This window comes from Platichthys flesus, chromosome 16 (genome assembly GCF_949316205.1).
Source record: "Platichthys flesus chromosome 16, fPlaFle2.1, whole genome shotgun sequence".
NCBI classification, from domain to species: domain Eukaryota; kingdom Metazoa; phylum Chordata; class Actinopteri; order Pleuronectiformes; family Pleuronectidae; genus Platichthys; species Platichthys flesus.
In genome coordinates this window covers 12,099,265-12,111,605 of record NC_084960.1, presented here as the reverse complement: position 1 = coordinate 12,111,605, position 12,341 = coordinate 12,099,265, and the positions used below count along the sequence as shown (strand labels likewise).

The 12,341-nt window shown below is 39.6% G+C and overlaps 1 non-coding gene across 1 annotated transcript; it reads left to right on the top strand.

Moving 5' to 3' along the window:
- Positions 1–8,741: 8,741 nt before the first annotated feature.
- trnat-cgu (transfer RNA threonine (anticodon CGU)) lies at positions 8,742–8,813 on the top strand. Its single transcript has one exon. It is a non-coding gene; the product is annotated as a tRNA-Thr (tRNA).
- The last annotated feature ends 3,528 nt before the right edge of the window (positions 8,814–12,341 follow it).

Below are 12,341 nucleotides of genomic sequence, written 5' to 3'. Positions count from 1 at the left end.
ACATCATATATTAAAACCAAACTAATCAGAAACATGAACACTTGAACATAAATCAGGGTGATAAAAACGTCAACTTTCAACTTTGACCCACGTCTCACTAACGTGAAGGTGGAGTGTATGACCTGTACTGCAGGCAGCCACCGGGGGGGCGATCAAGATGCTTTTTGGCCTCACTTTTGGAAGTTGTCAATCGTTAAATGTTCTCTTTGGCTGTAGCCCTTAGAAAAAGCTTGACTTTCAGAAATGTTTAACTATTGATAATCTAAAACTATTGATAATTAACTAATACTTTCCGTCAGTCACCAACATTCTCATAAGCTCACAGTTTCATCAACTCAGATTGATTTCTTACGTTGGATACTAAGCCTTCTCAATGTTGTTCGTGTCCACTTATGGCTCAAATTGAAGAAGGGACTGAAGGCTAAAGATGATCTGAAATGAAATACTTTATGTATCTTTGTCCGTGTGTGTGTGTTCATAAATGGTTCACATGCTGATGTTGAAGATTCACACGCAAATATACATGTTTTATCTTATTTGTGTTAACAGCATTTTATTGTTAATAACATGTGACCAACCGGTTTTACCTTAAATCTGATTGTCTTCCTCATGCATCCTCCAGCGGTTCGTCCATTTATTGAGGATTCCATTGTGCAGTTATAAAACCCATGGGTCTGCAGTAACGGTAAGATCCCCGTCATCTCAATGAAATGAAAATGTCTGGCCAGAGCAGAATATAGCCATAACACTTTTTCTTTGCCATCCATTTGTTCCTGGAAGAAAGAAATAAGAAGATGTTGAGTCTCATGTAAAGAGAAAAGTAAAAGTATTTTCTAGGTTGGCGCAGGTTAAGAATTCAGTAATGTGAGAGCAAGAAGTGCTGTGACCAGGAGGTTGGTAAACTGAATCTCTCCAGCAGCTTCAAACGTCTGAGTGTGGAGAGTGAACGAAACATTTTCTCCCCTTCCTCAGCAACTACAAACAAGAAGCCCTGAAGCGACTGGCCCAGTGGAGCTGCTCGAGAGACGGAGGAACAATGGAAGACATTTCACTGCTAAGCACTGAGGTGGAACTGTATGAACCAGAAGTGGTTATTTATGAAATCAGCCAAGACTGTGCAAAATCTGCTTTCTGCTGTAAAACAGTTGGAGAAATAGCTGATAATCCTTCACTGAGAGAATTAACATTCTATTGTCAATTCCAAATTTTTCAACCATCATCTGCTTATTCACCATTTTGTGTTTTCCAGAGTTATTACAAACATGTCTCCTAACGAGGGATAAACTCACACGTGTGGGATGATTTCAAAGCAAAAATCATTCTTGAGTTTTTTAACATTTTCCCGATTCTCGAACATCCCTCTGCGATGAAGTGTTACCAGTGGACAACTTAATGTTTCCCAGTTCAGTCCTTTCATTCGTCTTTTGTTCCACCTGTCAGTCTGGATTTAGATTCCCTTGTAGGACCTTGCCTGAAATAGGCTTATCGGTGCTGAAGACTCTCTGATGGACAAAAGCACTTGTTTTAAAATGAATGCTCCCATTCTGAGACCACACAATAGACATTGCTACTTTTTTATCTTCAAAAGAATTCACTGAAAGTTAAGATGAACAAAGGCAACAACAAACATCTTTGAAACCCGTCAAAACGATCAATGGAAAGTTATGCATTTATTGACACACTCAAAAGCCGTCGATAGGATTAAACCAAATTATTTAGCTGAGGGGGTTTTGAGAAAAGTGTGATGGGACTGTTAAAGCTATTCAATGTTTGTTTTAACTTCTAAAAATGAGTCATATCAAAGGAGCGTTGGAGAATGTATTCTGGAGTCCTGCTGATGTCCTTTGTCCTGGCTGAATATATCATGACTAACAAGCCTTGGACTGGATTAGGCACAGAGGATTGAGCAATTTGCCGATTTAAGTTTATTTTGCTGGGTATTCCAGCTCCTGCAGCGACCACACTCCTGCCGGACGGGAAAAAATCGTATTCAGGCCCATATTTCCTACGGTGACATAATACCAAAGACATACATCCGCAGCCATGTATCTAATCGCGAAAGTACATTGTGAGACATCTGCCGCCTTGAAGAAATTCAAATAGATGTAAGCGGTCGGTCTATCGGGGGTCTTCAGCAGTCTGGTCATGGGATGAACATTCGCCGGTCAAATCAAATGACGTGCTTTGGTTTTGATGAGAGGGACAACAAAACCAGCGTGGCACTGACACGAGAGACGATCAGAGACATAATAGACCGATAAACAACACAATGGGAAGTTACTGGTAACGGCGGTTTTCCTCCCCAGAGATTGAAAAGCAGACGTACCTGCTGGTTAACCTCACTGTGTGCATCTTTGTTTTGTTCTGCCGGATCGCAGACATCTCCCAGCGCTTTTCTATGGATCGAGCACAATCCTTCGCAGTCTGCAGTCAAGACTGCCGCCATCTTTAATCACAGCGGAGTCCATCTGTCGATGGTTCTTCCCTTTCTGCCCTCTCTTTCTCTGTTCCAGTCCCTCTGTTCCAGCCCGCTCTGTTTGTTGTGGGGGGGTTCCTATTTTCCATCCGACATCAAACCACCATATCGACAGGCTCATGGGCCGCCCAGCAGGGGGGCAGCTTGAACATGCTGCATTGGCTGTTGTCCCTTTGCACGCCGGAGATTAACTGGCCACTTTTATTTCTCACAGAGCGATATGGATAGTCCGCAAAAAAAATAATTATAAAAATAATAACGTCAGCTTCCAGGAATTTGATTTCAACAAGCCTGGCCTCAAAGCTCCTCCATGATCGTCCCTTAACGCAACTTTTCCTCAGATGTTCTGAATGACGGATTTGGAGCCGTCTTCAATCGAGGCCACATCTGTATAAATAATGTCCTTTTTGTTAATTTATTTACAATTATGATAGAACTGTCAATAACTGTCTTTCTTTTTTCTTTTAATTACCAGCTGCACCATCATATGTATCGTAAATGAAAGCACCTTTAACATCTGGAATTCTTTAAATATCACCAAATGAAACTACATTTGACCCGAGTAGCCTCGGAGCACATTTATAAGTATAAACAGACTCCTTCTTCTTTCATGCAACTGATGCATTTCATTTAAAGTGACACTTCTTTTTGTTGCCCCTGGTCTCTGTTGGCGTTCAAAGCCCTCAATGCGAAGGCGTATCTTGTTTACTGTCACAGTTTTTGTTCCGCCCAACTCTCTCAAACGAACAATAAGACTGGTTACGTTTCAAGATGGTAGACGCTCTCACCTTCCTCTCCTGCTGTGTGGCTCGTCGGATCTTGTTTCCGTGGTCCGCCATGACTGGGCGCAGTCCCCCGCCTGCCACCGTCTGAGACTTTTTCACACTCGTGCACCTGTTTCAGATTCTTAGGAGTGTGTTGCTGAAAGATGAGCATCTTTACTTTATATTGCAGCTCCAGCCGTGCGACCCTATTGGAGGAAACGAGGACCAGATGATTGTGTGCACAAGCGTATCGTGGCTATGGTAACATACCCAACAGGCATGAGTGATGTGCACCTAATTGCTTCCAACACATTAAGCAACAGGGAAATTAATGGAAAATTAAGCTGCATTGTGCTAAATCTAACAAAGAAATCGTTGATAATCGGTACAAAAGGTTATTAAATAAACTAGATCACTAAATGACATTTTATTGAAACGTCTATTGTATGATGATGTGAAAACAGCCGAGTGAAAGAGGAGAGAGAAGGATGAAAATACATTACGGAGAGAGGGGGAGAGATGATATTGCTTTTGTTATGTAGCTTCATCAGCTGCTCAGCTTTCAACTGGATTTCACACTTGCACGTCTCGTCGTGGTCAGGGTCAGATCCAGCGCAGCCTCCGCACAATGACACAATTCTCCCCTCACACTGCCCCAGCACAGACCGGCGGAGTTGGCTGCCACTTGAATTTGCCTAAACTCAGATGCATTCAAGCACAGTTTATTTCCAGGGTTTAACTTGTCGGATGGTCTGCATCAAACATGCATTATATAGGGAATGTAAAAGACTGTCTTCTGACTAAATTAAAAAAAAGTTACTATAGACTAGCAGGAGTGACATCATTCTCTCAAAGTGTCTTTGAACTTTAATTATGTGCAGAAAACGATGGATGTCTGATGTGATTATCAGAGAGACAGCAGGACCATGTTATGTGTTGGACAATATCACAGCCAATATTTCTTACTGTTGCTTTGAGAAGGGACTTACTTGTTCTAAAAAAAACACTGTGGGGAGTTAAGCTCAAGTGTATATTAGTGTGTCTCTGTGTGTGTGTGTGTGTGTGTGTGTGTGTGTGTTAGTGTTTAGCTAAAGACTAGCATGGCCTATTAACGTGAGTAAGGCTATATCTGTAATTGTAGTACTTTGCTCTGCCTTTCCAACAAGAGACTGTCTTGTTCTGTGCAAAGATAACATGGCTACTTCAATTTAATCAACACACTGTATTTTTTGGTTTAATACATACAATACAAAACTAGGATGGCCCTAATTAGAGCACATTCCTCCACCAAGGCCCAACACCCTCCTTATGAAACCACATCTTAATTCACTAGATCCTAAATATCAGCCACCTATTTGATTTTTCTTCATCATTCTCTGAGAAACTAACATTTTGAGAAACTCAATGTTAAAGAAAGTGAAAACAAAAATCCTGGATCTTTCCTCTGATCCGGATTCACCACAATATTTGATGGGATCGTCCGTTGGTCATGCCCCATCCTTCAACCAAATGTCATTGAAGTCCATGAAGTGTTTGTTGTGTCATATTGCATACAAACAAAGGACAAACCAACAAACTCACAGGGCGGGAAACATAACCTCCTTGGCAGAAGTAACCAGACAAGTCAAATCTGCCATTTACCAGATTATTAACTAAACATTATTTTGCTGGTCAGTTATCAGAAATTACGCATATAGCTCTTGTTTACATAATAGAAAAAAAAACATATTATATTACTGTATATATACTGTCAGAGGCAGGAGTATTTCTGCACAAGGGCAACAAAAAAAGATGATTTTACAAAGCAGTACACCAATAAATAATTAAGTAGGTCGCTACCGTAAAATCTCTTATTCTCTCAGGGATCGAGGAGCTTGGTTTTCCCCACATGAACAAAACATACCCCAGATCCATGTGATCTCAGACTGAAACATACCGAATCTGAGGGTACGATGTTGCAGATGTTTATTATTTAACACACGAACTGCTGAAGAATACAAATGTAAAATAAACTATAAGTAACTACAGTTCTCTAAAATCTGATGGGCTTGAGGATTCTTATTCTGTTTTATTGTTGGGGATAATTTGCTTTTAAGACATTAGAAGTGCATCATTCTGCTCGATAGTTTACTAGCTGCATGGAGATTCTCATCCTAAATAAGAGAGGAAAACAAATATCCAGCTTCATGTGCTTTTATCAAAGGTTGAAGAAAAAAAACACTTAAAGGGGCAGTGTGTATAATTTAGTGACATCTAGTGGTGAAGTTGCACTCTACAGGTGAAAACCCTTCCCTACCAAACATGAAAGAGAACATGTGGTAGCCTTCAGTCATCATAAAAACTCAAAAGATGTTATCCAGTTTGAGCTACTGTTGATAACATGGTGGCACACGTAGAGAGGACCCACTCCCATTGTAAATATGAAGTATTTAAATATAAAGGGCTCATTCTAGTGGAAAGAAAACAACATTTATAAAATTAGGACGAAACACAGATATGAAAACATCAGTAGGATTATTTTATGTTCATTTCTGCCAATAGATCCCTTTCACCTATATCTTACACACTGAACCTGTAATACTTGTGTATTAGATCTGACAAAGGCCAAACAAGAAATATCATTGTTGGCAGTTTAAAGCCTTAAGAAAAAAATAAATTATATTCATTACTTCCAGGAGCCTGAATCAGCCACAGCCGCCCATCAGCCGCCCATCAACAGCCAAACAGCAGCTCCTCAGTCAGTATTCACAATAGAGCCTGACAGATATGGATCTTCGGAGTAAATAATTTCCAATATAGATATATCAGTAAGCATACATACATGTATATGTATGTTTTCAAAACAATAATTATTATTTGCAATGAGATGGTATGTCATTATCAAATTCTCATGACAAAGAAATGTTATCAAGGCTTGTTAATTATTTAACCATAAACTTAAATAATATATTAAAACATGTCATTTGTAGGCGCTTTTCAGAGCACTCAAGCTCAACTTTCATGGCAGAACAGACCAACAAAAAAACAATGTTTCAAAACATCAATAAAATAAACAGTGAATAAGATATCTAGTTTTTGCAAAATGGAAGATCATCAAACTGAATATGCCAGTTTAAAAAGATGCATTTTCAGATGGATTTAAAAATGGTGCATAAATATAAATAAATACAAAAACATAAATACAAAATAAGAATAATCTTTACAATTTCAATAGGGCCTCTCACCATTCGGCCTTAAATAATACCAGAATATAATGTTAACTCTTCGACATAAATGTCAGCATAAACGCCGATGGCCAGCACCCTGCTAACCCTCAACTTTGAGATGTAGCATTTATCTTGAATTTTCATTCATCTTTTTCATCAATGCTCATGTATCAGGATTACCATCGGCAATCAGCACTAAACCTAACTTAACATTTTAAATTGTGGCTTGTTTTGTTTTACTTAAGCGAGACTCGACTTCAACTCAAACATAACCACATTTCCAGGGGCTCTAAATTAAATCTTCCTATGTGCTTTATATAAGAGTCTCCGCTCTTTTATCCATGCACTGACAACGTGCACTAAGCAGGTCAAGGTGAATATCCCACATCTGTGATTTCCACTGCTAACTCGTTCCCAATGGAAATGAGTCTTATTCATTTTTCAAACAGCCTCTGGGTTATCTGATCCACACAGAAAAAGAAAAGACAGACCGAAAAAATAAGGCCCCTCAGGCAGTCATTCATCTTTGATGTTTGGAAAAGAAAGACAGTGAAAAGCTGCAGTCTGGCTTCATGCATATTGTATCGCTGAGAAAAGAATCACAGCCAGCCCACTGTTTCTCATAGTTATTAGCTATGCAAGTTCAATCTCAGTCTGTTCTGCTCTGATTTGGAACAATATATGACCCGACTGTGCAGTTTGCCATCAAACTTTGTTTGGATTTTCATGATCAGTCGAAGATTCGTGGTATTTTGGTGACAAGACCACACCGGAAATGGACTGTGTTGCCGTGGACACCAATATTCCCAGTAAGAGAATATACTGAATCCAATGCTTCCTTGTAAACAGCATTTTCTATTTACCTTGAATAGTGTCATACTGGGAATAAGCAATAATGCAACCAAGACATGTTTAGATACATTATTTAGATACGTTTCAACGCATTATCACGTCCTATTGGAGTCTTCACAGCAATTCATGACATCCACAGCAGATACCAACTGTTTGATGACGCATGCCCAGGGTGGAAACAAGATGGATGTTGAACTCCTTCAGGTTGAGGTTTTAAATCTTGTGAAATACTGTCAGATGTTACGGCAAAGTGGACGTAATAACATGAGTCGTAATGAGGCTAAGCTCTGAACAATGTAAACAGGAATATGAATGGAATATTTTAGTAGCAACTGATGTAAACACCATCCTTTTAATAATTTATTATTCAGAATAAGGTCAATACTAAAAATAGTAGTGTCCATGTTACTATAAACATTGTCAGGCCAAGATACTCCTTCGACAAACTTTGCTCCTCATACACTCATCATAGAGTGCAGATAGACTGCTTCACGAAAGTGGACCCAAAATATCTTGATCGCCACCTGATGGCTGGCTGCAGTATGGGTAAAAAAAGGTCCTTCATCCTCTATGTTAATAGGTGGAAGATGGAATGAACTAAAATGTCAAAATAGTTGAGAATGACTTGTGTTTGGTTGAGCAAGTGCATTGGGCTCCGGCTACAAATGTGCAAGATGGCAGCGTTCAGGTATGCAGGATATTTTGCCTTCATTTCTGGACAGTGGGAGGAATTGGAGATGCATCGTCCATATACATTCATAGTCTCCTTAAGTTTTTAGTGACCTGCGCCCATATCTCTTCCACATCCATGAACCTACAGGACAAAACATTTATTGGACTCTAAACGACTGATTGATGTGAGTTTCCCTCCATTTGTACCCTCTGTTATCTAAGCTGCTCTCTTTTTTTGGCCTGTCTAAAAAATAAAGTTTGTAATCATATTCTGAGGCAGTCTCGAACCTCTTCCAACCATTCCCATCACTGAAATCAGTCTAAATAACATAACACCTCTGTGTGTAATGCATCAACACACACTGCGTCTTCAAGAAGTTAAATCAACACGTCTCTGAGACCATCTCAGCAAACAACCATATATTAAAAGCTCCATTACTTTGGCATATGTAGCAAACTGAACAACCTGACGTGTGTAATGATCCACACTGAAGCAGCTCCTCAACCTCTCTGAGCCTGTTAGTGTTTGTTCCGGACAAGTTGTTTCTCACTTGGTAGATAACAGCGTCTCCTTGTGGCCATAGTACAACGACACATGTGTTCAGGAAGTTCAACTCAGCAGCTTCCGGGGCTCGTGTTCGCACTGCAAGAGGAAGTTGATCTGTGACACAAGTTGTGAAACTCCAACGCCAACTCCACTGTTACGTATCTGCAGCGCTGGAATCTATACATTCTACCTTTAAAATGAATAGAAAAAGGTGGCACAGCGCAGGCGCGGTGGCCAAGTGGTAAGGCGTCGGTCTCGTAAACCGAAGATCGCGGGTTCGAACCCCGTCCGTGCCTTTTATTGACCGGTTCTAATGGAAATTATGCCTCTCACTGTCTGTGATTAGTTGTATTACAATAACACTGCTTTACCATGTAGAATAATATAAGATTATATAACATACAGAGATACATACAGAATAATAAAAACATATAAAGGCCTGCATAGTTGAATAAGTGGAAAAGTAGAGCACCACAGGTCAAATAATATTTGTATATTAAGACATTTCAAGTGGGTTTCTCTGTTACAATGGAAAAAGGTTAGTTTTTAAACATTATACAATCATGAATCAGCTCCGATTCAAGAAAAAACTAATAATTATAATAAGAACTCATTTGAATCAGTTTAATAGCATACAATTTATTGAATAATTATCTCTGTTTGAATTAACTGTGGGTATATGGGTCAGTGGTTCTCAGCTCAGATTCAAGACAAAACAAAGAAAGGACACAAGAATAATCGAAGGCTCCTATGAATCAATTTAATATTAGTTAATAATAATCTCTACAAATTGACTGTAGGATATAAAGGTCAGTATATCATCACTGGTGTGAATGTGTGAAAGTTTAGGTTAAGTCAGGGATATATTTGAAAAATGCTATTTTACGGACACACTACTAAAAAATACTACATGTGTCAATTCTTCACGGACATTATATGTGGTTGTGTGATATTTATATGAGCAGCCCTTAATACGAATAAAATAGATGTAGACCTATATAAAATCAAGTGGAAATAGGCCCATAATTGGTACGGCAGAAAGACATTAATATACAATGCATGTGAATTAAATAAAAGGAAATATAGTCCAGAAACAGCAGCTTGACATAAATCATAGAAGGACAGCGATCAGCTAAGTGTTTCTGATTTACAGTCATTGGCGGTTGCTCCTCTTCTTAATTGACTTTGAAAATATCTCAGGAAACACAGTGGTAACCGTGCACTGTTTTTCACATCCCACCATCGTTATGCGAGCGCAGCTGACAGTGATCAAGCAGACTGGTACAGTTTCCTTGGCAACACTCTATGTCGCAGCATCAATGATTCATGATCTGGTTCATGCGGCAGCGTATCATTATGTTTCCTCTTTAAAATGATGCATGATGAGAGGAGGCAAACAACTGGATGCTGCTGCAGTGGTTTGCAGAAAAAAAAAAACATCCTCGTCAGCACATCACATTAACCAGTCATCAATTGGAAATAAGGTCCAGATGCTTGTTGTTATCATTTATGCTATCAAATCGTTATGTCGGCTGCTGGACAGGTTCATTTCATACGGTCCTGGAGTTGTACAGCTGGTTCTTTGTGTGGAGTCTGCACCCACTTAGACCAGTCTATTTCACATGAGCAATAAAGACCGGCTCTTGTATGCAGCATGTCGCCAAGGCTATTATGACTGACAGCAGATATTTCCATGGTAACCGCTTTTATTTCTATTTTGTGGACAGGGTCAAAAGTAAATACAGATATTGACCCCTAATCCAAGAAAATATTTTAATAATAATTAAAAATATAGGTGCTTATTGTTTATTGGTTTATGGGGATTTGTGGTTTAGACAAATGACGTGATAGAGAAAAGAATTAAAAATGTTTTCAATTCTGGAGCCACGTTAAATAAGATTGTACTTTATAGGTGGAGAATACCAACATTACTATAATCTCACTTTAGTGGTAACCAGTGTGTCATATAACGTTTCCTCCAACAGTAAAAGGAAAGTAATTATCAAGCTTCTTCTAAATAGTTTGGGCTTTTGACACCTGCTGTTTAAATTCCACATACAGCAACAGTGTCACTCTTTGTGTTTTAAGGATCTTACTTTTACCACCTTATTCACACGCCACAGGTGAGGCCATGGGGTGCAGGCTTGGAGAATAAGTTCATAGAATCAGAATCAGAGTTGATTAGGAACCAAGGCTCTTTAGGAAATTCTGCTGGCAGAATGGGAGCTGACCAACCAGGAGAGGAAAATTAAGATGCTTCACGTTTGATGATATATTCCCCTTATTTCGATGAATTGATGGAATTTATTTTACCTACAAAAACACATTGAACACACGGCACTGCAGTCATTGCTTGTCTCTGGGTACCTCAAGGCATGAAGTACTGTCTTAATGCAGCCCCCTGGTGGAAACCTCAGGTAATGGTAAATAATGCCCACGTCATGCTGAAGATAACAGCTTTGACTTTGAAAACCATATTATACCTTGTGATTGAGCTGCTGAGTTTGTGAACGGATTTTGCAGAGAGCGCAGTGTGTGTTTCTCTTCCCTTCCTCGTCAGCTAAAGAAACACAAAGTTATATCATTATCACTGCAGCCAGTGTCGAGTGCTGCTGCACTGAGGAAGCACCACTGGGGGTTTCACATGGCAACATGTTCGGAAATGAAATAAAATAATCACCTGGGTAAACGTTTGGAAGAAGTGCTTACCCAGAAGCTGAAAAAAACAATTAGAGAGTGTGCCTCACCATTGAAAAACAGGTGGCATGGGAAATGCTGGTGTTCCTCACACGCTTCATTGCTGAGAATAATAGTAGTGACCAAAGTTAAGCTATTATTAATATGAAATTATGTTTATAAATATTTCTTTGCATTTATATTCCATTTTGACATTTTGTGAATCATATGTCCCCACCATGCAAAAATAGGAGCAAGACACCCTGACAAAGTTTGCTGTTTCTTTTAACATTGTTTTGTGCATTTGTGGTGGATTTGAATCTCATTTGAACTCATTTTGTGCTCTTTGTATTCAGTTCACCTATCTTTGTTGTGGGTTGTGTTTCTTTTGCTGTTTTGTTGTTTTTGGACTGATTTTTTTCGATTGACTTTGATCATCAATAAAGTCAAGGGGCCGGAATCCTTGACACACCACTTCAAGGCAGCAAGAACCGCGGAGAGGGGTGAGCGGAAAATGTAATTTGCAGAGGTTAGAGGCAGAAGGAAATATATCACCTTGTGTATTGAATTGATTTCGCTGTCTGCCTCGTGGTGGACAGAGCGTATGACTTCCACAACTTCCCGAGCTCATACCAGGCGAAGGTTGGACACAATCGAGCAAGTGTTTGTGGGCCATGACCCAGATACTTATTTCCAGTCCTGGGCCTTTGGACACTGCACCACAACATCGACTCCCATTTCAATCGGCGCTCATGAGCGGTGCACCCTCTCAACAAAGAAACTGTGTCTTCCTGTGCGAGCCCCACAGACGGGCCTTTGGAGTGCAAAAGCTCACTGGAGCAGTGGCATCTGGGAGGGTTTTGTTTACTGTGATTACAGACACGATGGCGGTAGTGTTTACTGGGTGTCAGAGGGGAAATTAAGGTTTTGACTCCACGTAGGGACTGAGAGCGGTTCACGAGCCAAACCCCAAAAACCAACTGAGTGCGACCGAAATAATGTGACCGACTGTGTCAACCACTAAAACCCCATTCAGTAACAGGCATCTCATTTCTCAGAGCTTAGGTGTATAAATAAAATCTGTTTTCATTTTCATGCTTCTAAATGATATTGATTTTAGCAAAGATTCTTTTGAAGCAGAAATCCTT